This window comes from Zonotrichia leucophrys, chromosome 4 (assembly GCF_028769735.1).
Source record: "Zonotrichia leucophrys gambelii isolate GWCS_2022_RI chromosome 4, RI_Zleu_2.0, whole genome shotgun sequence".
In the NCBI taxonomy this organism is placed as follows: Eukaryota; Metazoa; Chordata; class Aves; order Passeriformes; family Passerellidae; genus Zonotrichia; species Zonotrichia leucophrys.
The window spans coordinates 49,508,638-49,531,905 of NC_088173.1; the positions used below are offsets into that span (position 1 = coordinate 49,508,638).

The window sequence follows — 23,268 nt, forward strand, 5'->3', positions numbered from 1 at the left end:
GCTTTTAGATTAGGCATCTCTGGCTATGCCTGAATCCCTTCCTCAGCACCTCTGTTTAGGAAGAGAAATGGCTGAAATTCAAAGCAAATATTACAGAATAATTGTGGGAAACAAAGATTGGGTTTATAATAATTTATTGTATCAATGAAATTATTTGGGAGTGGTATTTTATCAGTCAGCAAAGATAGTTATATCTTGGGCCCCTCTTACCCATTGGTAAAAGTTATATTTCAGAGGCTTGAGCAGAGGAAATGACCTATTCATGGAGGAGCTCTGGTTCAACAGTTAAAAATGGAAAATATTTGGAAGATATTGTGAGAATTGGCAATCAATTGGTGATAGAGAATCAGAAAGCTGGGGAAAAATAAGATTACAATGCAAATGATTTTGCATTTTTCACCTACTTGTTATGGATTTCTAGATATTTGTGACTATGAAATGGGAAGAGGTAATTAAAAGAAAAATATTATAGAAGATGATCAAAAGCCAATGTTCCAAACTGCTGCTCCAAAAGAAGGTGATAATCATGAAAACTGACCCCTCAAAAAAAGCATTGAATACAAAGACCAATCATGAATGGGTGTCTTGAATTGCATTTAATTCTGTCACTTTCAAGAACACCAAAATGGTCCTGGGTTGTTTTTTTTGTTTTTTTAAAACGATGTCCAAAGGCGAGTGAAAGAACTTCATTGTTAATGTTTGTGGTGTAAATGTTTCTAAGCATGAAATGGCAGCCTGTGGTGTTTACATTGGATTTGGATCCAAAGCAGCTCTTGAAGCTGTTTTGTCAGGTGTTAAACTGCACAGAAAGACACCACATTACTGACTATTGCAATTGTACCATAAGTTATCAGATTATAAAGAGAGGACAATACCCTATTATTGCAGGAATCTTCTACAGTTACCAATGACAGTCATAAAATAAAAGTCTGAATATCTTTAGGTTATCTGGCCCCAGAAGGCAAGTTTACTTTAAATGTATTTTCTTGTGAGATGTTGAAGTGGGCAAGTATTTACAGTCAAATGGATCTGAGTCAGAAACCTGACCTTGGAGGTCAAAGGAAAAGTCATCGTTTTCCCTCAGTTTACCACTGGTTTTGAGGATGTAGATATTCATAGATGTAAGGGAGCATAAGATTTTTCCACTATAAACTTGTCATTTTCTAGAGGTATACAGAGTTCTTGTTTACTTTCTGATGTAAACCAGAAGGCACAAAATACATTAGGATTCTAACTGATGGATTCAGTAAGAGACTAAGCACCCAGGATGGCTATTTCAAAGCAGACAAAAACTTTTGATCCATATTTAGCTGAAGTTAATTTAGAAACTGCAGATGAATTGGTTAACAGCTGATGCAAATAGTTATGAGTGGGCAAAGGGCCCTGACTTCTCATAGCTCTTCTGAAACACAGAAAAACTCATAGAAAACACTGCTTCATATTTTGAAGAAACCATCCTGTGGCCTTTGCTTATTTTTTGTTTTAATCTGGTTTATCTTCCTAGCCCTTAAAGGCAAATAAAGTTAAGCAAATGGGAATGTTCATCATTTTCCTCTGCAACTGTTACATGGTATTTTTGGTTGTGTTGGCCTGGAAACCTAAGTCATGGCTTACATTCCTAATATCATACAAGAGACTCTTTGGATGGTTGTGTTTTTACTGGCTCAAAGTGCACAGATACTTCGAGGTGGCAGCATCCAGCTGCAATCTCTGTAACCAGCCAGGAGTACACATCCCAAAGGAACCATGTCCAGAATGAAAACAGTGTTAAATAATAAATAATATTACTGAACCTTCCACATGGCATTCTAATCTCCTGGGAAACATTTAAATTTAGCTGAACGCTCTAACACAGTCAGCACAACTGGCCTTGCCTACCCCAGGATTATGTGACAGAGCTTTGCATCTGTAAATTATATTTCTTGTAGCTCTGAGTTTTCATATTTCTGCAGCAGGTATGATGCAGGTATATGCTACACAATTCTCTATGGAGCAATTAGGAAAATTTCCTTGGTTTTTTTTTCTTGCCAGAGGTTGTGATAAAATTTTTCTTATCTCAGTACTGAATGGCGAAAAATGGGAAACACCTGTGTTTTTATGTTCATGCAAACAGAAGGTTTCTAAGTCTGACTAACAAAAGCACATAGCTCTTATAGTGTCCCTCACCACTCTTGGGCTGTTGTCTTTGTTTGCAAGATGGGGATTTTCTCCCAGGATTTCAGAAGTCAGCCATTTGCGATTTCAGGTACTCTGCTTCTCATCCTGACTAGAACACAAAACCTGTGTGTTCCTGGTCAGATGGATATCCTGCCTTTTGAGCAGGCTCACTGCACTCTGTAGCAAGGTTTTGTTTGCCAGCTGCAAACCAGGAATTGCTGTCTCCAGGGAGCAGGAACATGAGTAACCAGCTGGGCATTCCCAGTAGCGTCACCTTGCACTGGTACCCAGTGCACGTGGGAGTGCTAGCGGCTGCTGCTGACCCACTTAATGAAACTTGTGTAGGTGATGCTGCTCTGAGCCTGTTTGCAAACAAACAAGGAGATCTCCCCTCGAGGCAGGCTACAGCCTGGGAATGAAGCATCGCCGGCAGTGTGTAGGCAGGGAAGATATTTGCAGTGGAACCACGGCCCTGTTGAAGTCAGTGGCAGCACTCCCAGTGCCTTCAGTTTGGCCAGACACTTGTCCTTCTCTTGGTGCTGACCCACAACCCTTGGCTGAGCTTCGTGGAGACTAAACAGCATAAAATTCAGCACTGGCACTGCAAAACCAGCTCTGAAACCAGCTAATATCTGCAGGGTTTGCAGCAGTTTTCACTCAGCTTTGTTTAAACCCAAATATGCGGAGATTATCTGTAAGTACTCTGCAGGCATTCACAGCTGTCTTGCTAGACAGTTTTCTGAGTAATAAGTTAAAATGATGGAATTGTGTTATCAGGCTGGATAAAGTCCAGTAATGTGGCAAGGACCATAGGCTTCCAGAACAAGATGAGCTACAGATGCAGGATGGACTAAAACACATTTTTAAAGCCTCTCACTGCTATGCATGTTTCCCATTGAATATGATTGATAGAAAGAGGAAAGCCTGATTTTCTGTATTAAGCATCAACATCCTCGCTTTCTGCAAAGGCAGAACCTGGCCCCATGATTTTGTGCTGATCTGAATGTGCTGAGACACTGCAGGGTTCAATTTCAGGCAAGGAAACGTTCTCACACGAAATCTCTGAATTATTGTGACTTTATAACTGTGGGGTATAAAAATCCTGGGCATTTCTGTAATTTTTAAAAATTGCAGGCTTTCCAGCAGCATGTAGGACTGGGTGAATCTGTGTGGTGAGGGCACATGAAAGAGGACTGTGCAATTATCATCCTTAAAACTGTTCAGTAATGCTGCCCCTGCCATGACATATCCATCTCAGATTGTAAGATATCTAACTGTGCTTTATCACCAAAATCTATTTCAACTGGTATGGCTTGGATCACCCTGTTTTCTCATTTGTCTCTGGTATTTCCTGGTCTTTAAATCTCCAGACCACCTGGGGCTCTTAACCCCCTTTAATAAATAGGTCCATCACATTTTCCCTGTGTTCAAAAATGTCACAGCTGCTTCCAATATGCTATGAAGGGATCATAAAAATAAGTACAGTATAAAACATTATTATAGCCTATTTCTAAGTTTCTCCAGCACAGCTCACTCAGTTCAAGACATCAGCCCTTCTGCAAACTCTGGGATGTGATTGCTCCTTCTAATCACTCTGCTTTTAGACATCCTGAAGGGATGCTGCTACCTTAGTGCCTTGGAGTAGCTGCTTAAGAACCACAAACAACTCTGCATGTTTTAAAAAGGCAGGCAGCATCCTGGTGACAGGACAAGGAGGAATGGCTTTGACCTGAAAGAGAGGAGGTTCAGATTGGATATTGAGAAGAAATTCTTTACTGTGGGGGTAGTGGAAGTGTCCATGGGGATTGGGGCAACCTGAACTAGAGGAAGGTGCCCCTGCCCATGGCAGGGGGTTTGGAACTAGAGGATTTTTAAGGTTCTTTCCAACCCAAACCATTCTGTGCCCAGAGTTTCCCAGAGCACAAAGCAAGCTGCTGCTGTTCCTGCCTGGGAGAGGACCCAGAGCAGTGTCTGAGCCCAGCCAGTGACAGGGGGTCACCAGCTGCACCTTTGGTGGCCGTGGGCTCTGTCTCTGTGTCTGGAGTCTCTGCCACCAATGGGTCTCGACAGAAGGGAGCCAGGGCTGCCAGGCACCATTCCTCTGAAATACTGCCTGAACCCGTGCTGCGTGTGTGACCTGAGCTGACAGAGGGGCTGTCAAACACTGATGCATGTTGTTTGGCTTTGCTGTTACTGCTCCTGTCACTCTTCTCACATCCACTGAGGTGATATAAATGTCTCTGCAGAGCCCAGGGTTTTATTCAAACACATTTCAGGCTGCTTTCATGAATTAACAGGGGCTGGGTGATGAACCTCTATCGACGCTCAGCTGCCAGGCTTGCAGGGGTCAGGATTTTATCCAGCACAGTTGTACTGTACATAATTTACAAATGGCTTGAGCACAAGGAGTAAACAGCCACGATGTTCCTAATTTGTATTTAACCTGCATTACCAGCAGACATCTGCAGAGCATTGCACAGAAAGAAGTGCATCACATATTGGATGTACTAAATGTAATTCTCATCCACAATTTTTTGTGGTCTGGTTTCTTTGGGTTTTTTTTAATCCCTTCAAAGGCATCAATACAGGCACTCAGATGAACATTGTGTGCTATTCAACAATAGGTATTTTAGCCTGTTGCATTGATAGTTCCTCCTCCTGGAGAACAAGGGTGTATATGAGACTTAGGAATGAGAAAGGGCAGTTGTTGCACTTTGTTGGCTCCCTTTAAGGTCCCTTCCAACTCAAATCGTTCTGTGATTCCATGCATTTCCACCCTGACACATGCTGTTGTCCAGGCAGTTTGGAAGTTCTAGAAATAAAACATATTTCCAAGAAAGAGAGGGATACCTTCTGTCACTGTGAAAGCACGAACTACATGCAAAAACCCTATTAATAACAAATTACCCACAGCCTTTTCTGCTGAGGTAAACTTTGAAGTACACACTTCTGCAGTTAATTCCAGCTTCTTTTTACAGGCCATTTTTCTTTCTCACTACATTTTCTATTTTTCAGTACCATCAGTGATTAAGTAACCTTCACGGCCAACCTGGCAGGGGGATCACATGGAGTACCTAGATACAGTTTACTCACGTGCAACGTGGAAAACAAGACCTGAAAGTTATTTTTTATCTCCTACAGATAATTTTCTTTCCAGCCTGCTTCTCTATATGGCAAACTGTTAAAGTATTTTGAAAAACTGAAAAACTGTTCTTAATGCAGTCCATTTAAGCTTAAGTATTCCTGCAAAGGAAGATCATAACAAAAGGGTAAGATGATGATCCTCCCTCCAGAAATACTTCTGAAAGTTTACCTTGGGAATGAAAGGGATTTCAAATTAACTTTGTAATCTTTAACCAAACCTTCATAATTATTTTAATGTTTTGCATTCCTTCAGGCTGCTAGAAAGCACTGGTTTCAGATCTAATCCCAGGTAGATCAGCAATGTCTCCAGTGAGAAAGAAAATCAGTTCCTTGAGCTAAAAAAATGTTACAAATTTGGCTCTCATAAATGATGACTGATAAATTGGCAAATGGGTGAAGTATTTTAAGAACCCTTAACAACCAGAGAGCCAGATGATGTAAATAGGTTTATTTTAGATACAGAAATCATCCACAGCCCTAATCTGGCCAAAAAATTTTCACTAGTTTTTTTAACAAGATTTCTATTAGTTGTCTGAAGTTTGTTTGCAGGACACATTCCCAGTAAAGAAGGCTCATCTCCTGCTCTATTTTCTACTTTAGTATTTGTTTTCTAGACTTGTGCTAAGCCTGTCTATAAAAACCCCACAAAAAGTGACATTATACTATCAAACATCCTGAATATTCCATGGTCTCTCAGAGCTAAACTGGTACCAAAGCATTTCCACCCATATCTCTGTTTTCCAGAGCACATTTTCACCGTGCAGCTCCTGAGCTCATTGCAACGGCCTCATGCATCCATCCAGCAAACCTGGCCCCTTTCCATGGGCATGAATCCTTCCCAGCTAGGCTTGGATCTCTGGGAAGGTGTGCAAGCCACTTATTTTCAGCCAGCTCAACCAAGACAGCGTTGCCTTGTGTCCCTTGGGTTCTCCTGCTCCGGGTGCCAGCAGAGCTCCGGTGCCACCAGCCGCGGTGCTGCCGTGCTCCCTCTGCAATTAGCAAAGGCTCTGCCATGAGAAACCACTGCAATGCCAAAACAGCCTAAACCAAATCAGGTGGAAAATCTGAGGCTGCTTGTTAAGCCCAGGGAGCTCTGGATTGTCTGGAGTTCCTCTGCATTGTTAGAGATGGAATTTTCTCTCACTTCCAAAGATGGTAGCAAAGCTGGAAAAGAGGATGGGTTTGCTCTGACAGGATGATAAAAGGGAGAGCTTTGCTATGTTTGCACATCACACTTCTATTCTGGAAATGACTGGTTTATGACCAACAGTAAGGAAATTAAACAGGACTTGGATTTGCCCTTTAGGTTATAAACAGCTCTATTATTTACAAGGCACTTTGCACTTGACTCAATTGTAGCAGGATTGTTAACAGCAGCTAAATTAAAGTTCTCTAAAGATTTCCATTAGCATAGGCAAGAGAGATTCATAAGTATGTGTGTATATGATCTTTGACTTGCATGAAAAAGTCAAATAGTTGTTAGTTGTAATTTTTTCCATACTCATTTTTAGATACCTTAAAAAGAAGCTCAAACTTTTCAGTGCAGGTCAGCTTTTGGCTTCAGTCTTCTTCCTTTGTTTCCTTTCTAGGCATTTTTTTTTTTTTTTTTGAGATTGGGGATTTTAAGAAATCTCTGGTGTTAGGCTTAAGCTTTGAACAGCCACAATTAAATGTGGAATTGGAGATGGATCAGCGCAGAGCACTAGTAGAAGCCCATTAGCTCCAGCTTCTTCAGTCAAGAGTCTCTGCTTGACAAACTCAGTCTGAGGGTCCAAGACTTTCTATTGCCCTGGTTTTTAATTTTATCTAATCAAAAGAGTGAACATTTGTAGATGCCATGGCTTTTTCTTGTTCTATTTTTTTCCTTGAAAAAACCCTCAAAATAATTTTGAAGACTGCTAAATTTTTGACAGCGGACATTCCAATCAGGTCAGGCCCCTGATTCCTAACCATCCTTTTTTTCTTGCAGCTGTACACCTAAACTTTCTCCAAAGGGCCTGCTATGTTGTAATATCCCATTTTAAAATTGACTGAAATTGAAATCACACACACGCACCAATCTATTGTTTTGATGCTAGAATGTCCCCACAATATTTTACCCTCCATTAATTGCATAGATTCTCTTTGGCCCAAGATGTCTGAATGAGACATGGGTCATGTATGTATTTTTTTTCCCCCTGTAGTTTACACTACCCCAGTATTTGGCATTGTAGCACCAGATACTCTGCATGTTCAATTAACATCATGTGGCCAAAAAATGTGATTTGCAGTTGCTTTCCCACTGCAGGTCTTGCAGGTGTACAAGTAACCATCCCCTCTGCAGCCCAAAGGCTTACTATGATTCCTTTTACAAAAGCATGACTTTATTTACAAAAGAATTAAATCTTGAAATGCATATATCACTCAAGTATGTATTTGTGACAAAAATCAGGTTGGTCCAGGGGAGTTTATTAGGTGTATTAGCTGTGGTGCCTTTCCTCAGAGTAGTGACATGGAATGGGAATAGCATTCATGAAACACTGATGGGCTGGGAGGAAATGCTGTGTTTCCTTTGTTCTTTACATGTTCTATAAATACTTCATGTGTTTGTTAAAGGTCTGTTATTTCTGGAAGCCAACTTACTCTCTTGTTTAATTTTTCCTGAATCCTTTGAGGCTGCAGATAGCCTGGGATACACAGAGGCTTAACATTCCATATTTATGCTCAGCTAATAGGCACCACATGAAGATTAGGAATGTAAACGGGTTGTGAGGGACAGAGAGGGAAGTTTTTAGCATGTCTAAAAAAGGACTAGACTTAGACTTCTATTACTCATACTTTTGACTTTCCACCCTTCTCACAGGAAAAAAAAAGAACGGGAAAGGTCATCAGAGCATCCTAAACTCGATCAGATATTGGGATGGTCCTGCTAACCATCATTTGTCACAGTGTTTGTGTCCAGTTTGTCTTGATCTTCCCCTTGGGAGAAAGCGTTGCCAAATATAAAAATGTTGTCCCTTTACCTCTGAGAGTAAGTGCAATCTTTTTCTTCCACCAAGACTCCCATCATGCCCCCCAAAAATGAACAATTAGAATGTTCTGTCTATGGCAGTGTGTGGAATAAAGGCCGTTATAAATATCAGAGATGTATAAAACTTTGTGTCTTTAAATATACTTAGATCACTGAGTGAAAAAGTTGAAGTGCTTTCAGAAATGATTCAGTGCTTTTACCATCCATTTAGAAACACAGGTCAACTGGTAAAAATTTGTTTGAATCACAAGCCTAAAATTGTTGAAGATAGTTTTTAGTGCAGTCACAATGCATAAATCATTTTTTAAAGCAGAGTGTAGCTCCTTAGGACCTAGGTTCCTTAGGTGCTTATGAAAATTTTACTCATTTGTTTCTATTTTTCAGGCTTCTCTACTATTTGTTTGTTTAAATATATGTATTTGGAAGTTAGTGAAAAATGAATCATGTATAACAGTTCTTTGATCGGTCAAATATAGCAATAATGCTGTTTTGAAAGGAGTCATCCCAACAAAAGCACTTCTCTTGAGCACCCCCATTTTACTTCAGGGCCTCATATCTTTGCCTGGAAACTCAGCAGTGATGCTGGTTTGGTAATGTCTGTTGGGAGCCACTAGGAAAACACAGAAATCCTGGGCATGAACAGATTTTCCAGTGCAACTGGAAAAAGAATGATTTCACCTTATGCTGTGTGAAGAGGTGAAGCAGCCTAAATGTGTCCTGAAGCCTCAGAATCATTGGGCTTCAGAGCACATTTTCTTTTATTACTGGCTTCTTTGAGCTTATAATGCACAGGATGTTTCAAATGGCAGCAGATATAGGAAGGGTGAGATTTTTATGGCACCGCACATCCTGAAGAACGCCTTTCTGCATGAGGAATTCCACTTACAGCAAAGAAATTCCTCACAGCTGAAAATGCTGAGCAGTGCTATAGGGCTGCCAGAGTGTGGTTTCTTCTGTTTTGAACTCCTCCTCGTCCTCCTACCAGGTAGTTAGGAAAGGTGAGGTGTATATTGAGAAAACAGGAGGCTGGTTGGTCAAGCAAAGCCCAAGGTGCTTTTTTCCAATTCCAAGAAATAGAGCTGGACTCCTGTACACAGCCCAGAAAATAAAAAATCCCTGAAAATAGACACCAGAACCTTTCTGATCTCCCTGGGGATTCAACACTTTTATTTGTAGTGATGATATCTCTAAGAAAGTAAGGCAGCTGCTGATTCACAAACCATAATGGGAGTTTCAAGGGTATTTGCTCAAGTGAGTGAAATCCTGAGATCATGACTACAAATCTTGGCAATTGCTCAATTGCTTTTACTGCAGCTCTGAAGCTCATCTCTGCTTTTTCCCATGTGAAAAACAAAGCCCACGCAGGTTCCTTGTGCTGCATTAGCATTCTCCCACTTGAAGTTCCAACTTCATCTTGATATCCCACATATCAAGATGGAAACTCCAAAGAAAAATCAGCATTCCCTGTTTTTTCTACGGCAATAAAAAGATATATATATATATATAGATAGATAGATAGAGATGTACATAGTGATATATATATATAATAGTGATTGAAACTGAATTTAAAAAAGTTTATCTGAAGCTCTGACTTCTTCAACTACAGGGAACTATTCAGAGTAGAGACACCTTTTAGAGTCAACAAGAGGTTCTGCTGCCAACAGAGGGTGAAGGAGGATCAAGCCAGAAAAGAGGGAAAACAAATTTCCTTGCACCAAGACTTGCTGGCAACCACTGTACTGGAGTTAGGGCCCCTTTTTCTCCTGTCACAGGAAATTGAGACAGATGTTTAAGGTGTCAATAGTACCAGCTGTACCCATACACCTTCCTGGTGATCACCTTTACTTCTGCAGGAGCACAAGCCCTTTCAGTGTCATTCCCTGGGGGATTTCCTTCACTAAATTGTCTGGATACAGTAGCTCTGGGGTTTTATATAATTTCTTTAGGTTGTCTTCATGGGAGTGAATCTTTCTTGTGTTTTAACAATTCTTCATTCATGTTTTCTTAGTTTACTTTTGTCTAAGGATACCACCTTTTTTATCATTTGTTCAAGGGATTGGACCAAGAATTGCTTGAATTTAATACTTTTTTTTTTTTCATTCACTTTAGAGAGAATTTCCATCAAGTTCAAAACATTCTGGTCAATGCTGAAAGAATTACATCATTTCAGGCTTTTCCCACTTCTTTTAATTCCCACTGAGCTTTCAGACTGGCTTTGGAAATATGAGACAATTTTTTTCCTGCAAAATCTTAGGCCTTTGAAATCATTTGCATCCGTTGTTTGATCTGCAAAATCTTGATTTGGACTTCCTGGCAGATTTGTACTGAACAGCATCTCTAATCCCTTTTAGGACACATTTCATAGGCTGAAAGAAGGGGATTTTTTTAATATGGGCAAAATTTTAAAAAGGGCTTTACCTAAAAGATTTTCCCCTAACCCAATCCTCTTTAAAACACGAAACCCAACACCAAGTAGACACTAATTCCAATTTGTAACAAAACCAGGGAAAAAGGGGGAGTGCCAGTGGTTATGCATAATTCTCCATATGAGCCAGGCAACTTAATAACACCACTTATTAGAGAAGCCTTAAAGGTAATCCCATTAAAGCTATTCAGCAGAACACTGATATTTTTCTGAAATCTGCTTGGAAGCAGACAGGATTACTCGAATGAAATGTGAGCAGCTTTCCAGCAAACCTCATCCCCCCCACCTCTCACCCTAAAGGGAGAACCTTTTTATATTTGGACCTTTTCTATTTGGACCTTGACGCTCCATCATTCTCTCCCCGCTCAGGTGAGGCAAAATTACGACTCAGAAACAGAGAGAGATGGAGAGGTGGATGAACAACCTACAACTCTTCTCATCCTGGCAGGATGTGAGAACTCAATGGCCTTTCCACAGCTTTCTTTCCTGGCTCTCTGTAGGGGTAATTTGGGTAAAATCACACTGTGGGGCAATTAATTTCCAGCAGATAATTGGCCAAGCATACTGGTACAGCAACAAATGTCAGGGAGAACATGACTTGCTGTCCAAATGGCCTTGCGTGGATGTTCTTCCCACTGATTTTCTTCACCCCACCTGCCTCCCCATCCAAGGAAATGCTACAGCTGGAAGGTGTGAGGTGTTCCTATGATGGTTGGTGGTGAATCCTCGCTGCTGGGAACAAGCAAGACAGAGCTGCAGAGATATTTGGAATGACAGGAAGCCACGATCCTGTTTGAACCTGAGGAAGGGTGAATTTCTGTTTTAAAGCACCTTATCTAAACAGTACTTAAGGAAGGAAACCTTGTGAACTCTTGTTAAAAACTTATAGCTGTAATTTAGAAATTCCTTTCATCTAGCATGAAGGGGGTTTTGCCTGGAAGAAACAAGGATGCAGTGTTCTCATTTGCATGGACTGTGCCAACAAAACAGGGATACTTTTGGCAATGCTGTTTTCACTTCTTAGTTCTACTCTTTTAAATGTCTGCATTTCTCTTGGCTCTTCAGAACTCTTGAAGATTCACACATTCCTTGAAAATGAGTAGGTTTTTTCTGTTTTTTATGTTAGCAATGTCTACTTCACTTGTGTTTAACAATAGGAGAAGATAACTGTACTCTGTGTAAACATTCTGCAAGTAGTTTAATCCAGACTCACAAGGATATCTGGTTTCCTAAAAGGTGTCCATAATTATGTAGCAAAGTTCTGAAGAATGTAATTCATCATCTTAGAAACTAGGCTGGAATACTACACGACTCTGGTTTAGGTTTGGAAAAGGGAATGTCATGAATCCAGGGGACTCTTTTTCAGTTCAATTTAGCCTGCTTTGGCTTGGGGTAGTGTACTGGAATGACAGCAGGGAGGAAGTCTGTGCACCAGTGAAACCACCAGTCCAGGGCCTCCCCCTAGACATTATTCAGCTGTCTCTGCCGTTTCTGCAAGGCTCTAGAAGTGGAATTTTTACCTGGCATTTGGCTAGGTGCTGGGACTTGTTTTTCCCATAATTAAAAGCAGGATGATGGCTGGATGGTTCTTTGCTTTCATGGCCTTGCTGAAATTGGCAAGGCACTGGGAAGACTGGAAAATGTTGTTAAGCCTTTACAGAATGGTTTGTCTGCTGGCTAGAACAGATCAGAAGGTGCTCATTTACTTGTCCGTGATTAAAAAATAAGGAAGAAATGCTGCTGTATTTCTGAATGGTACCTTTTAGTTATGAGTTTGTTGTGCTTTAAAAAAATCACCATTTCAGTGTATTTGTTTAGACTGACTGGACACCAACACCCCCGTGGCTTTCCAGGAGCTTCAGGAGTCCTGACACACATGGCACACTCAGAGCTGCTCTCAATGCTGTAGTAGTGGCTCAGGTCTGATAAATTAGAGAGAGGGATGTGCTGATAATTTTCCCTTTTTTGCATGAAAACATGGATTTTTCCATGCCCTTCTTGTAATTCTGACCTGCACTCTGGCTCTGACCTGAGTATTTGGGTACCCTGAGCCTACGTTTACTGATCTGCACCTCCTCCTGCTGCTTGCTGTCTCTTCCTCGGTCAAACTTTGATTTCCTTTTGGCCTGAGGGAATTGAAATGAGGGCAGGGAACAAAAGCCAGCTTTGCCAATGCTATGGTGAGCAGAAAGGAAGGAGGGTGTTACTTGGCTTCAAAATAAATCAGCTGTGTCTGTCTGCATGCTCAGAGCAGGGTTCCTCTGTTGAATCCATCCATACTGATCATCTGTACCACACTGGAAATGTTCCCATTTTGGTGGCTTTAGGAGAATTCCTCAGCTCATTGCAGACCACATCTTTTCCTCTCAGCATAAGGATTTTACTTCTAATTTGCCCAGAAACTGTGGACGTTTATTTGTATTTATGGCAACTTTTCCTTTACAGTGAGCATTTCATTTTGCCTCAGTTTGGCCACCAGATTTTTTAATAGCTGGAAGTAAAGTGGTTTTATCCATGCAGAATTAGGCACATTTCAAGTAAAACTGATTAGTACTTGATTCAGGACCAGGTTGGATGGGACCCTGAGCAACCTGGTCTAGTGGAAGGTGTCCTTGCCCACAGCTGGGATTGCTGCTAAATGATCTTTAAGGCGCCTTCTAACCCAACCATTCTCTGGTTCTGCCATTCTGTTGTACATAGAGGAGAATCTGGCCCCAGATTCAGCACATAATTTCTTTTTTTCTAACTGTCAAGCAGCTGGTTGACCTGGAAGTGAATGCTTCTTGTCAAATAAATTGATGTCTAAATTATCATTCTCCAAAACAAAACAAGAATGTACCAGGGTTTCTGGGAAAGTTCATTTCATTCATTGGTCACACATGGTTCCTTTCAAAACTATAATAGATCAAGTGCTGCTTAGGGATGTTTTTCTCTACTTGCCTTCATGCTATGCACTTTTGATTAGAGGTGATTGAATAATTTATTGCAAATTGCTTATTGGAACAGGTTTGCTTCATTTCCTATCATCCAGAAAAATGTATTTTCAAATTACTGTTAAAATTATTGTACATGTGATCCTCTGAATAGTTTTAGTGAAAAATTCCTGGTCTAAAGCTTACTTGGAAAGAGGTTTGTCACAAAAGAGGTAGAACCACCACAAGAGCATTTTGATATTCAAGACTGTAGGCTGGTTTGGAGTTGATGAACAGGTCTCTTGTTTTCTTCCACGCCTTGACTGCCTGTTAACCAGTCTGTTATTGGTTTTCTAATGTAAACACACTTGTGTTTTACAACATTCACTTTGTAAGTATTCTCCACAAGTCATTGAAAGTGTGCTATTTCTATAAACATCCCTGCTACTAAATTCATTTGAAGTGATATTCACCAGTAAATAAATGTAGACTGTGCAAGGAGACATGAAAGAAAAATCCCCTGGGGAAGGAGTGGGGGTAAATTGCAGAGATAACATATCTTTTGGAAGCTTTTATATAAATAGTCCTACAGATTTCCACATATTTATCATTGGAGGAGATGAAAACGTTTGATGTGCAGTTACCATTTCACATGAAAGCAAAAGGTAGTTTTTCAATTGCATTTGTTCCATATAATTCAAGTGCTGACAATGGCTGCAAACCTAATTTAATGAACATTTTATAAGATCTTCAAGTGCTCTGTGGAAATTCCCCCTCCCTTTGTCTGGCTGTGGTTTCATGTCCGTGGGCCCATTCCTAGCAAGCCCTTCACATGCCAGTGGCTCTCCTCTCCCCTGTTTATCCTCTGGAGCTGCTCCCACCAGCACAGGCACTCGACATGCCTGCAGCTGCTCCAGCAGGGTGTTTGTTTAACCAACACCATTCCCTGTGGCTTGGACAGCCCAACAAGGTGAGCAGGCTGCCAGCCTCAGGCTTGGCTCCTTGTCATCCTGTCCCTGCAGACAGCGTGAACATCAGCGCCTTTCCAAGGGTTTGCCAGGGCCCACCCAAAGCCAGCACAGGTCTGTGCTGCCCACAGCCCCCACAAACACCCCCCTGACAGGTCTGGGTCCTGCTGCCCCTGTCACCACCTGGCCCCTTCTCACCCCCTTCTGTTTCACAGCAGCCCTTAGAAGGGCAGACACCCTGTGCAGCCTTCTCTGTAATGCCCAGATTTGGGGTGTTGTTAGCAGGTTCTGCTTTGTCTTGGAAAGGTGAGACACAATGTCCCAGGGAACTGTCGCTGACCAGTCTCCATCCAGCCACAGAGTCACAGAATGGTTTGGGTTGGAAAGGACCAAAAGGATCATCTTGTTTCAACCCCTCTGCCATGGGCAGGGACACCTTCTATTATCCCAGGTTGCCCAGAGCCTTGAACACTGCCAGGGTTGGGGCTTCCACAGCTTCTCTGGGAATCCTGTGCCAGGGCCTCACCACCCTCACAGGGAAGGATCTCTTCCTAGCATCTGATCTAACCCTGCCCTCTTTCAGTTTAAAGAATTTTCTCTTGTCTCTTCTGTGCAGAGGCTCCTGATAGATGGGAAGGGCAGGTGGTGGAAGATCACAAAAGCATGGATCACCTTCCCTGCTGTTGTCCAGCAGGTTCCCCTCTTACCTGCTCAGCCCTCTTCTTCCCTGGACTCAGAGGAACACAAAGGTGCAGTTGTGGCTGTAGCAAAAAGGCTCCTAGGGAGCAAATTCCTGAGTGCTGCTGTCCCATCAGGGTCAAGTAAGGGTCCCATCCTGGCCCTGAGCACTGGAGGAGTTTGGCTGTGGTCAGGAAGCACGCTGCATTCGAGGGGGAAGCTTCAGGAAAAGTTTTTATTTCTTAGGGATTCTCTGCAGCAGGAGCTCCTGAGCAGCTCATTTCCCCAAGGCTGAATCAGGCCAGTGCATTAGAAGTGCACAGGAATGGCAGGAAGCTGGTGAGAGGGTCAGGAGGAAAGGGAGGCTGTTGGTTTCCTGGATGACCTTAGAACAATATGATTGCTTATATTAACTTGAGCATTTGCCAAGGAAACAGTTGAAGCAGCCCACAAACACGGCATGATATTGCAGAGAGGATGATTTAATGAGAATAACAACCTTTCCTGTGATAGCAGTCAGGAATTTTACCCCACCTCCACCACTGGACAAAATCTGCTCTTGGGTTTTTCCATTTCATCAGTATGACACTGAGAAAGCATAAGGCCTTGAGCAGAAAAATAAGAATAACAATCAAATTATAGCAGTTCTTTCAATGAAAAAGTGAAGGTTTGCTTTGCCCACCTCCTCACACCACACTTGTCAGCTGTGCTGGGCCAGAGCTGTCACCAGGTAGGGTCATCTCACCCTCTTCCCTTCCAGTTAAAGGAACAATGCCATAAATGCAATTAACAGGGATATTTATTTTAATTTTTTTTTTTAATATCTGGAGAGAAAAACTGTAGAAAAAGTCCTCCTGTGAGTATTTCACAAAAGCTTCTTGGCACAAGCGCATAAATTAAAAGAACAGAAGTTTTTCACATCTTTGCACTTTTAATGAGCACAAGATCCAGGACCTTGAAAACAAGTTTTATGTGGAGATTTCAGGAATTCCTTGCAGTCATTTCAGTAGCAATTTCACAGTGTAAATTCCAGATTCCAGAGGGAGGAGGAAAGGACTTTAAGGACAATCACTGCTTTCCAGCATATTACAACATCTCTCTTTTTTAGAGTGGTTTTTCTTTTCTTAATGCACTATCCCTATTCAGGTTTCCTTCTTTTGTTCTCTTCCTCACACCACCCTTACCTTCAAAAATAACGTGTTTCTGTGCCTTTGTTGAAGTGATATGGAACACAGAGAGCAGGCTGCACAGGGTGTGACAGATGATGGTCATCTGGGGTGTGGCAGACAGGTTGTGTACAGCCTGTTTCTAAGTTTGGATCCATTGCTAAACTGAGTGGCATCTCCTCACTCAGTTTAAAAGGGGAATATGAACTCAGGCCTGAGAAAGTAATCCCAAATTTTCCAGCTTCTTTTTTATAAACATACTTTACGTTCTTTAATGCAGAAAATTCAAATTCCTGTTTGGCTTAGTAATTTCACGGTTGTACGATGTGTACAACCTTCTTCACAACTATTTTTCAATCTGGATCTTCCCAGTTTGTACACAATTCACTCAAGTTTAGTAAATTTATTTCCTGCACTGCCCCATCAATCCATTTTATCTCAAATCTAAGAGAGGGCATGAGACAAGAGCACCTGTGATGACAGATCCTTTTTTTGATGTCTGTGCCACCACTAGCTCTTTACTCGTGTGCACTTTTTGAAGACCCACCTCATGTGAAAGTTGGATGGGCCCTGAGAAACCTGCTCCAGTGGAAGGTGTCCCTGCCAATGGCAGGGAGCTGGAACAAGAGGGTCTTTAAGGTCCTTTCCAACCCAAACCAGCCTGTTATTCTATGAATGCACAGGGTGCATGTTTTCCCTGGCAGGTCCTTGTTTTATTTCAAGTCCAAAAAAGGCACCAGATCTACATGAAAGCTTTGCCCGAGCCAGTTGTCAAACTTAATTCTTTTTTCTTTTTTTTTCCCTTTTGGCCTTGCAAAGTGCATGCAACTATGTAGGACTGCTTTTTTATAAAATCATTTGTAAAGTTATTTTAAACAGCTGAAAGTACTTTGCTTTTTCTTCCAAGAATATTACTCCAGTCAGAGATCAAGCACAGACATTTTCAGCTGAAAAGATAAATATTTGGGAAAAGAGCCCTACATTTTGCAGAGGGGTCAGTGAACCTCACAGTCTCAGTGCTTGGTGACACTTGGTGACCCAAAAAGACTGTTTTAGGAAAAACAAAGATCCTGGTTAGCTATTACACAGTGGGTATCTCCCATCCCTCCCTCCCAGTGTTCTGCTGGCTCCTTGGTTAGCTGGGAAGTGAAGTGAGCAGTGGAGCTCTTCTCCCAGTGCTTTGATTCCAGTGGTGCCAAGGGAGTGAACATCAGCCAGTTCTTAATGAGAACTGCAGGTGCTTGGCCACTCTTTGCTTTAAAGGCTTAAATATAGTTGTAGTTCATGCTTCTGTATGGGAAGATTTTGACTGCTATTAAAAAAAAACCCAACAGAAACAAAGAAAGCATAAATAAATCTATAAACAAACAGCCCCAAAGCAGGCAGTGCTCCCAGGTCTGTTGGTGTTGGCCAAAACAGATGTTTTACCCAGCTTGGTGATATTTAAGCTGTAGACACTGCAAATGGTTTTTTGTGCTGATGTTGCTTCTTGTGCTGGGTCAGGCTGGGAGCCCTGATTTCAGGCTGGGGGATGGCTCAAACGGAGCTGGTTCTGGTGCACACCAGAATTATGGGCTGGTGGAGAGGAAGGCAATTCCTGACTCACAGCAGTGGTCATCACCCGGGGTTGATTACCCTGTCAACTTCATTTCTGGCCACCCAGTCAAGCCACTGCTTCTTCCAGTGGTTGGGCTGTACCCTCTGTGAATGCAGCAGGTGAGGCTTGCTGGAAATTTGGCCTTTTTTGTCTCCATTGTTACATTTTCCCTAATTCACCATCAGCAGCAAGGTAGGACCAGGGGTCATATTTATGGGTTTTCTCTGAGTGAAGGAATAATGACACCAGACAAAGGTGTCATTTTGTAAAGTTGTTTGCTAGCAAATGCCTTTCTTACACTTCTTCTGGAAGCTCAGGGGAGAACTTCCAGCTCCTGATGGCTCTGGATAGCCCATCCCTTCTCTATATCCCTGAAGAATTCTGGCATTAGGGTGAGTGGTGCTGTGCTGGTGTGTGTATGCTCTGTGTCCAGGCCCAGAATCCAGGCAGCTGCTCAGCTCCTGCTACAGCCTCTCCAGGTTTTGAGAAGCTGGCAGCTACTACATCCCACAGGCTTCTGTCCTGCTGTCCAGCTTGGTTGAAACTGGGCAAGGGTGCCATTTTATGGAGGCAGTGGTAAGCAGACAGACAGACAACACAGTCTCGTGGCAGGGTTTCCTTTGGAAACCAGGCTAAAAATAACAGAGTGATGAATGCAGCTTAACTGGGAGGCATCTCACAGGAGGGAGCTGCTGGGGAGGGGAACAAATGTGACCATCCTGTTGTTATTGCACATGTCTGGATATCAGCAGCAGCCTCTCAGAATATTCCATGGGATGTGCGCACTTGAAACAGAGCATGTCCCTCCTCAGCCAGAGCTCAGAGAAAATTTACATCCTGGTAACTTTAAACCCTAAAATCCCCTGAGGATTTCAGCTGGGCTCGGATAGTGTCCAAGTGAATCCTGATCTTTTCTTTTTCCTCCTTGCAACTATACCAAAGATTATAATCATATGTTCTGTTTAAATGAACAGAATTATTGCTCTCAGTGCTTCTGACTGCTATCAAAGCATTCATGTGAGTTTGTGATACCTGACTGGACAGGTACTCAAGAGGTCTAGCAGCAAGAAAACAGAGGAGAAACTGAAACACACAAAGGAAATTGGCAGCATAAATGATCCTATGCAAAAAAACCCTCCAAAACCAAAACATTAAGGGCAGACAACAAAAAAGAATAATTTTTAGTTTGATAGCTTAGCAGAAAATTTTGGAAAGAAAGTGAATGTATATTGAAACAAAACAGCAAACAAAACTCTGCCCAAATCATTCTGTCATTGCAAGTCAGTTTGAAATGTCCTAGCTACCCTTGTGGGCTATACATCTTGTTTAAATTTGAAAGAAAACAAAAGGTGGTTTTATATATATATATATATATATATATATATATATATCTTTTCAACATTGTAAATTTCTTTGCAAGCCTTTTCTCTTTCAGTTTTGAGGACAAATTAAGCATAATGAAAACAGTTTCCCGGACTTAAAATTTGGAAATTTGATGGCACAAAAAGTTTTACATTCTTAGAGTCCTCTAGGATTTTGTCAAAGTACATGACTTTTGAGTTGCTTAATGGGCTAACATGAAATCTAATTCTGATTTAGTATGATTTTTAATTTATTAAGTATAGAGAGGAAAAAAAGTATTAGGGACAAATTTCCAAATGGGAGAATGTGTTTAGAGGTATTCCTAAGACAAAAAGTAGTAATTGTCTCCTGTCAGCAATTAATTGCACTGGAATAACACAGAGATAGCATGTGATGATAAGAGAGAAAATGCAATAATGCCACATTAATCAGGAGTAGTTTAACCCTAAAATTAAACTTCACCATGAAATTTTCAGCCATAGAAAGAAACCGATTTTTGGAACTGACCCTATATCCATTAGCTTTGGCTATTGCTGGTTAAACCATGGCAGAACAAACACAAGCAGCAATGAGTTTTGCAGTAAATGTTCCCAGCACACTGTTTATTCTGTCAGGCAGCTGACACAGGAGCCACAAAGCTGTGCTCAAACGGGAGTAGCTGAGAGATGAAAGCAAATACACCTCCAAGAAAACCTCTTCATAGTGATTTTTTTGCATTTTAGTGGATCCCATTCAGAGGCTGAAAAAGATGTAGAGATTCTGGAGAGCTAAGCTGCGCAGTCCTTCCCTGAGCAAATTAAATTACACTGACTACATTTGACAAAAGCAGAATAAAGGATTCTCTACAACAACAAACACACAGCAGGCTGCTTATTGTTTGGTGATGATGCATTCAGAATGTACAAATTTGTGGAATGAATTACAGCTAAAAATAGGAAACCTCCAGTCCCCAGAAAGCTGCTCTCCTCTCCTCTGCCCCACCACCTCTGTCAGCCAGCCCAAGTACATCATCTGTAATGTCCTGGCACAAAATAAGGCAACTAACCCCATAGCATTCCCTCTGTGCTGAAAGCCACAGGTCAGGCAGCCTTTTTGGAGTTTGGAGGGGGACCTGGCAGAGTGATACCACCTAAACGTATTTAGTTCCAAGTGGGAGGAAGGTACCAGACCTCATTTGGCTTCTGAGTCATGGGTTCTTATTTACCTTATCTGTTCATTGTGACCGTGTTCACAGGGGCCCAAGGATGAGGGAAGAGACAAGGATCTGACTCCATGTTTCAGAAGGCTGATTTATTATTTTATAATATATATTACATTGAAACTATACTAAAAGAATAGAAGAAAGGATTTCATCAGAAGGTTAGCTAAGAATAGAATAGCAAAGAATGATAGCAAATGTTTGTGTCTCAGCTCTCTCTCCGAGCCAGCTCACTGTGATTGGCCATTAATTACAAACATCCAACATGGGCCAATCACAGATCCACCTGTTGCATTCCACAGCAGCAGATAATCAGTGTTTACATTTTGTTCCTGAGGCCTCTCAGCTTCTCAGAAGGAAAAATCCTAAGGAAAAGATTTTTCATAAAAGATGTCTGCGACATTTCATGTTTGCAGATGCTAAACAGCCCCTGGAAACTGTACTCATTGAGGTAGAAATTGAGTTTTAGGATATGCTGGTCCTTTAACAGTGCAGACAGTGGATGGCATTCTCTGGGGCAAGAGATCACCTGGAGAATCCTGAAGATGTTGTTTTTGAGCAGAGTGTAACACATTTCTGACTCCAGCTCTTACATTCACACAGAGCCATACGTGACTGGCTCTGGGACAAATATATTCTGAAAATCTTCTCTTGCTGTCTCCCAACTCATGCTCCTTTATCCAAGGAGAACTCCCCCTCTTCCCATGCAGGCAGCTATTCCATACAGGAGTGTTTGTGTGCTCTGCCCAGTTGTATGTGTTTGAGTATGTTGCCAGACAGAGCCATTCCAATGAAATCATTGGACTGTTATTTGGAGGGCTGAAATTTCACCCACTTCATAATTTATTTTACTCTCTCCAGAGCCAGTCCATCACTTACCCACTGGAATGTGTTGCCAGCTGTCACAGCACACTAATACTCCTTGGCTAAAAAACTTCAAAGTCTGGTAAGCTGTCCCAGTGGGGAGTGGGAAAAAGTTGGCTGATGAGCTTGGTGTTTCTCCACAACAACTCACTCAGTTGCTTACCAGGCGTGCCCAAATCCCTGTTTCCCTGCAACAGCCAAACAAGAGCAGAAAACTGGCCTGCTGTTCCTCATCTCAGCCAGACAGCACCCATGAGCCTCTCACAGGACTTTGACATCTGTGGAAATGGGAGCCACTTCCAGCTTTTGTGTCTTTGTGCTGATGTGGGATGTTTTTCCCCTATTAAATATAATATCTCATCTCATCTGGAGAGAAACTTAATCTGAATCAAAAGTAGGGAATCACAAATGGGAAAGGCAAGGAAAGAAACCATCCCTAAGTCAGCCAAAAGGATCATTTTGGTGGTGGACATTTCAGTTTTTCAGTTTAGGCTCTGTGTGACAATTGGACTGTCCATTTTAGAGGTTGTCCTCACATCCTCGTTTTACAGTGCTTGAGAGTGATTGTTGTGATGATGGGGCAGAGAGGCTTCTGTGTCTCTGTGTGTGTTTTCCTCCCAGTGTCATGGGAGCATGGTTTACGAGCAACCAAAGGGTTTGGAAATGAATGCCACTGCTGTGAAGGAATGCAGAGTTTGCAGCAAAGTTATTACCAAAGCCAAGAGGGACATGGAGGGTTCTGTTGTAGCGTTTCTGTCTGCAGGGAAGGGCAGGCTCTGGAGTCTTTGTGGATTTCCCATGGCAGTCCTTGCGCTGGGCTTGGTGAGAAGGAGCACGGGAGGTTTTGGAAAAGGGGCTGTGTCCTCTCAGGAGCCCTGGGTGTGCCAGCAACTCCAGGTACCCTGATGGACGTGCTTAAATCCAGTCCTGTTGTTCATCCTTCATTCTCCAAATCTCTGGAGAGATTTTGTCAAAATCAGGCATTCCTGCTGTAACCCCAGAGCTTTGATCTTCCCTCGACTGTATTCTCATGACGAGCTTGATACAAAACTGTTGGCCTTCATTTGTGATTTTCAGAAGATTAATGGTAACTGGTCACCACCTCATTTATTTGCAAGTGTAGCATAAAGGGAGCACTGGTTTCATCAAAGGAGTTGGCAACAGGTTATATGTTACACATAATCTCCACCAGCTGCAACTGCAGCTATCTGATATCTTATACTTCAGTTACATGATGATATCTCTCATCTTCCTTTACTGTTTTTCTTAGATATTAATATTTCTAAGTACTTTTCTGAGAAAAAAAAAAAAAGAGAGAGAGAAAACAAACCTGTTTCCTCCCCCACTGCCATTTCCCTCTGTGTATGAGGGCCTGTTCTTTTCCCCTTTGACCACCACTTTCTGTTTCCTTCATTCAATCCTCCCACTCAGCCCCTTCTGCAATTTGATAGAAAAGACTCATTTCCCGGCTGCAGCTTTCTAAATGCTGTTCTTTAGTGGTTAAGCATAAATCTCTGAGCTTGCTTTGCTCTTTTTCTATGAAATATGAAATACACCTACTCTTGTCTGAGCCATCAAAGGGTGTCATCAAAACATCTAAATATTACATCAGTTGGCTGAATTTCTTCATCTTTTATTTATTTTGATATATTTGCTTTCCTTTTTATATGTTATCAAAAGCTGTGTTTGCCTTTTTGTCTCTTTAAAGTTGTACACATGGTGCTTCTAGGGAAGGCAGGAAGGAAAAGAAGGAAGGAAGGTTCCTAGTCCATTTCAAAACACAATGC

General features: G+C 41.8%; 1 long non-coding RNA gene across 3 annotated transcripts in view; it reads left to right on the plus strand.

The window, feature by feature from the left end:
- The window catches only part of LOC135446970 (uncharacterized), a 30,814-nt gene extending 17,429 nt beyond the window's left edge, over positions 1-13,385 (plus strand). For 2 of the 3 annotated variants that reach the window (XR_010439950.1, XR_010439951.1), the window contains 3 exons: positions 6,046-6,165; positions 8,144-8,311; positions 11,106-12,602. This is a non-coding gene — a long non-coding RNA (uncharacterized LOC135446970). Of the gene's footprint in view, positions 1-6,045; positions 6,166-8,143; positions 8,312-11,105 lie in introns of all 3 variants that reach the window. The other variant, XR_010439952.1, reaches the window with a different exon arrangement.
- Positions 13,386-23,268: the final 9,883 nt, after the last annotated feature.